Here is a 5,646-nt window from a genome sequence, read left to right on the forward strand (position 1 = left end):
TTTCGGATCAAGCCCAAAATTTGGGGAACATCATAATATTGTGGGAGGAGTCATTTGGTGAGTTTTGAGTGAAAACCAATCGCTAGAAGTACGGAATACACCAACCACTCCAATTAGGAACGAACTGCCGTTGAACTTGAATTGTCCAATTTCTCACACCTATTAATTTCGGACCGAGCCCCAAACTTGGGCAACATCATAATATGGTGGGAGGAGTCATTTGGTGAGTTTTGAGTGAAATCCAATCGCTAGAAGTATGGAATACACCAACCACTCCAATTAGGAACGAACTGGCAATGAACTTGAATTGTCCAATTTCACACACCTATTGATTTCGGATCGAGCCCAAAACTTGGGCAACATCATAATATGGTGGGAGTAGTCATTTGGTGAGTTTTGATTGAAATCCAATCGCTAGAAGTATAGAATACACCAACCACTCCAATTAGGAACGAACTGCCGTTGAACTTGAATTGTCCAATTTGGAACACCTACTAATTTCGGATCGAGCGCCCAAAACTTGGGCAACATCATAATATGGTCGGAGGAGTCATTTGGTGAGTTTTGAGTGAAATCCAATCGCTAGAAGTATGGAATACACCAACCATACCAATTAGGAACAAACTGCCATTGAACGTGAATTGTCCAATTTCTCACACCTATTGATTTCGGATCGAGCCCAAAACTTGGGCAACATCATAATATGGTGGGAGGAGTCATTTGGTGAGTTTTGAGTGAAATCCAATCGCTAGAAGTATGGAATACACCGACCACTCCAATTAGGAACGAACTGCCGTTGAACTTGAACTGTCCAATTTCTCACACCTATTGATTTCGGATCGAGCCCCAAACTTGGGCAACATCATAATATGGTGGGAGGAGTCATTTGGTGAGTTTTGAGTGAAATCCAATCGCTAGAAGTACGGAATACACCAACCACTCCAATTAGGAACAAACTGCCATTGAACTTGAATTGTCCAATTTCTCACACCTATTGATTTCGGATCGAGCCCAAAACTTGGGCAACATCATTATATGGTGGGAGGAGTCATTTGGTGAGTTTTGAGTGAAATCCAATCATTAGAAGTATGGAATACACCAACCACTCCAATTAGGAATGAACGGCCGTTGAACTTGAATTGTTCAATTTCGAACACCTATTGATTTCGGATCGAGCCCACAACTTGTGCAACATCATAATATGGTGGGAGGAGTCATTTGGTGAGTTTTGAGTGAAATCTAATCGCTAGAAGTATGGAATACACCAACCACTCCAATTAGGAACGAACTGCCGTTGAACTTGAATTGTCCAATTTCGAACACCTATTGATTTCGGATCGAGCCCAAAACTTGGGCAACATCATAATATGGTGGGAGTAGTCATTTGGTGAGTTTTGATTGAAATCCAATCGCTAGAAGTATGGAATACACCAACCACTCCAATTAGGAACGAACTGCCGTTGAACTTGAATTGTCCAATTTGGAACACCTATTAATTTCGGATCGAGCGCCCAAAACTTGGGCAACATCATAATATGGTGGGAGGAGTCATTTGGTGAGTTTTGAGTGAAATCCAATTGCTAGAAGTATGGAATACACCAACCACTCCAATTAGGATCGAACTGCCGTTGAACTTGAATTGTCCAATTTCTCACACCTATTGATTTCGGATGGAGCCCAAAACTTGGGCAACATCATAATATGGTGGGAGGAGTCATTTGGTGAGTTTTGAGTGAAATCCAATCGCTAGAAGTATGGAATACACCAACCTCTCCCATTAGGAACGAACTGCCGTTGAACTTGAATTGTCCAATTTTTCACACCTATTGATTTCGGATCGAACCCCAAACTTGTGCAACATCATAATATGGGGGGCGGAGTCATTTAGTGAGTTTCACTACAAAAAAAAGGGTCATTACCGACGAACTTTTTCCGAGGACCTCGAAATTTCATCGGTAAAAGTGATATTTCCGACCAAAAAATGTTGTCCGTTGGAAATACTTCACAAGGATGAAATTTATTTCCGACAAAGGAACTACCCTCGGAAAAAGTCTCTAAATTCGTAGAAAATGTAATTTATTTGGCGGGAAAACTTTGCGCCAACTTTATTAACGACAAAAAATATTTTAGTCGGAAATAAGATGATTATTTCCGAGGGGCTACTCATTCCGTCGAAATTGTTTGACTATTTCCGAGGAGCTTCTCTTTCCCTCGGAATTGTTTGACTATTTCTGAGGAGCTTCTCATTCCGTCGGAATTGTTTGACTATTTTTGAGGGGCTTCTCATTTCCATCGGATTTGTCTATGAACAAAATTGAGTTTTTATTATTACTTTGTATTTTATAATTCAAAATTGGATTTTTTGAACTTTAAGGTGAAGAGAATGTCACAAGGAGTTCCTAGGAATTTTCGGTGTATTTTTCTTATTTTAAATTTATTTATTATGAATTATAGAAGTTAAATCTAAAAGAAATAATATGAAATAGAATGGATTGACACATGTCATTCTCTTAAAGGCACTCCGTCAGCGTTTCTGACAGGAGGCCTATAATATGGCGACACATGTCATTTTCTTACTATTTATTGCTTTTATCTTAAACAATTCATTAAAATTAAATAAAAAGCATAAAAATGCACCGAAAATTGCTACAAACTCTTTATAAATTAGCCTTTGATTATGAAGATCTAAAATCATGATTCCACATGTTTGAGTTCATGAGAATCATTGGATCTAATAAACAAGAGTGTTATGAGATAGAATGTTTTGATTTGTATATGAACAAAGTTGTGTTTTCGTGCTCCATTATTGTTTGTGGTTTGGTCAAACTCAAACTCAAACACAACATTAATATATTAGAACGTCATTAAGATGGTAAGATGGTAACATGTGATAGAATGTTTTGATTTGTCTATGAACAAAGTTGATTTGCGCATGTCAGCATTTCTCATGTGTGGCCTTATAAGATGGTAACATGTGTAATGTTTTTTTTGTAATTTATTGTGTTTTATCTTAAACAATTCTTAAAAATTATATAAAAATCATAAATATACACCAAAAAATGATAAAAATTTCTTACGACATAGCCTTCGATTATGGAGATCTAAAATCATGATGATTTCATTTGTTTAAATTAATGGGAATCATTGGATCAAATAAACAAGAGTGTATGTGATAGAATGTTTTGATTTATCTATGAATAAAGTTGAGTTTTTATTATTGATTTGTATTTTTATAATTTAGAATTAGAATTTTTTAGCTTTAAGGAGAAGAGAATATCACAAGGTGTTCATAGGAATTTTTGGTGTATTTTTCTGATTTTTAATTTATTTATTATGAATTTCTAAATTATAGAGAAATAATATGAAATATAATAGATTGACACGTGGCTGAGTCTTGGACGTTGATTTCTACAACATGTCATGCGCTCATAAACATTGATTTCTCTTCCCCATTTTTTTTTCGCTGGCGCTCTTTTTTTAAAAGGAAATATACCCAAAATTTATGCGGGAGAACTCCCTCTCTCTCAAAATGTTAAAACATTTGAAAGTTTTCTAAAACCCCTCTTTTCTGAATAACATTTCACGGCCCCTCTTTCTTTTGCCCATCACTCTCACACTGCTAAACCTAGGGAAAAATCCAATATCCCTACCTCTTTTGCTCCATCCCAGCCATCTCTCTCTCTCTCTCTCTCTCTCTCTCTCTCTCTCTCCATGGCAGATCTGGTTGCTGAACTTGTGTGTTCTCCTCCATGACAGAGCTTCTAGGTATTGGTTTTAAGATTTTTCATTCGAGTGTAATTTGGGGCTAAATATGGGTGATATTAGGTATTGTTATTATTTATATTTTTTCAATTTAATCTTTTGTGGGCGATTGGGGCATTATTTGTAGGTATTCAATTAATTTTTTATTTATAAATTTCTGCTTTTAATCGAAGACATGCTTAGTTAGTTCAATTATATGTGGATGAACTCTTGGTTTCTTTTTGCTGTTAAGAAATCTTGTCTGCCATTGCAGTCGATGAACACACTTGACACCCATACGACCCTTTTGGCTTCTCTTTGCTATTGCAGTCGGTAATCCAAATATTTTTAATCTTGTTTCTTTTTATGGATTAACTAAAGATTGCCTCAAATTTAATCATGTTTCTTTTCTGGTATTGCTGTTGGAATTGGCCCAAATTGTATTGATTAATTAAGTGTGTAAGGGCCACTTTATTGATGTTTGCTAGCTTTCTTCCTTGTCATGCCGTGGGTTTTGAAATGAGGAAATGATGGCACATGCCATCTTTGTTTCAAAGCTGGAGACAAAGAGATGAAGTGGGAGCCAACACTTGAGTGATCTACACCTAAAGCAATTGGAGTGCAATTCGGTGGGCATGTGCGGCTATTTTCTGTGGCTAGCAAAGTCAAGAAAGAGGAGCGGCTAGTTGTAGTTATGAATCTCTCTGTTTTTTGTTGGTCGAATCCATCTCTCGGTTTTAATTATGAATCTGAATTTTTTCCCTTTTTGATTTTTTTAAATTCCTCTTCCTCTGCAACTAAGGATCAACGCCACCACCCCATGACCACTGACTGCTCCACACTTTGGTAAGAATATTTTATTTTTTATTTGAGTTTTATTTTCTTTTGGTGTTTGGGGTTGAATCTGTCTGGATTTTCTGGGTTATATTGATTATCTGAGTTTTGTGGATTTTCTGGGTTGTATAGGTTTTATTTAATTTCTGGGTCACAACATAGTTGATCTTTTTAATTTGACAGTAATATGGTTTTACAGATTTGCATAGGTCTTTTTAATTTGATAGTTGGAGGAGGTGTTCAATTTTCATAATTTATGTCTGATCTTCTAGCCAATTGTTTTCACACATATAATATTGATAACTTTGTACATAAAGGATGTGTTACTTCTTTGGCTATGTCACCTGTTACAGGTGTGGTTGCTTCAGCTAGTTACGATAAGATTGTCAAGCTGTTTGGATCGCTATTCCACAGGTGTTAGAGATGATGAGTACAAACCTTGGGGTTACAAAGGGCATAAAGCTTGAACATTATTAGTTGAAGATGACTGAACGACAAGATTAGTTGTGTTAGTTTGCCATAAAGCATGTACATTATTGTTATATGAGAATAAATGAGACGCTACTATATTTAGGGAGCCTTGTTTTATCACGGCTATGTATTGCACAATGAATTTTTATTTATTTATGATGATATTTAGTGTTTTCAATTGTTTTGCTTTTATATACCATTTAACAAGATTTTTTTACAATGAATTGACATTGTTAGAAATAAATTTGTTGGTTGAATATAATGTTTTCGACCACTTGTTCATCGAAAATATTTGTCGACAAGATTAATCTATTTGCAACAAACTTTGCGATGACTAAATGTGGTTGAAAATATATATTTCCGATGAGATATTATATATTTTCCACAAACTCTTTTGGTCAGTAATGATAATTGCGATGAAATTTAGCCCTTGCAAATAATATATTATTGTTGGAAAATGTATTTTCGACAACACTCATTGGTCGAAAATATGAATTCGCGAAATCTTGATAAAAAAAATTGTTTCCGACAATCTTTTAAGTAATTGCGACTACATGTACGGGTCGGAAATAAATATGCATGGTCGTTTTAAAAATTCAT

The 5,646-nt window shown here is 35.6% G+C and overlaps 1 long non-coding RNA gene across 1 annotated transcript; it reads left to right on the forward strand.

Moving 5' to 3' along the window:
* Window positions 1-4,537: 4,537 nt before the first annotated feature.
* LOC148292296 (uncharacterized) lies at window positions 4,538-5,219 on the forward strand. The gene is made up of 2 exons (XR_015826096.1): window positions 4,538-4,587; window positions 4,929-5,219. It is a non-coding gene; the product is annotated as an uncharacterized LOC148292296 (long non-coding RNA).
* The last annotated feature ends 427 nt before the right edge of the window (window positions 5,220-5,646 follow it).

The sequence above is a fragment of the Prunus avium genome, chromosome 8, assembly GCF_965620075.1.
Source record: "Prunus avium chromosome 8, drPruAviu1.hap1.1, whole genome shotgun sequence".
In the NCBI taxonomy this organism is placed as follows: domain Eukaryota; kingdom Viridiplantae; phylum Streptophyta; class Magnoliopsida; order Rosales; family Rosaceae; genus Prunus; species Prunus avium.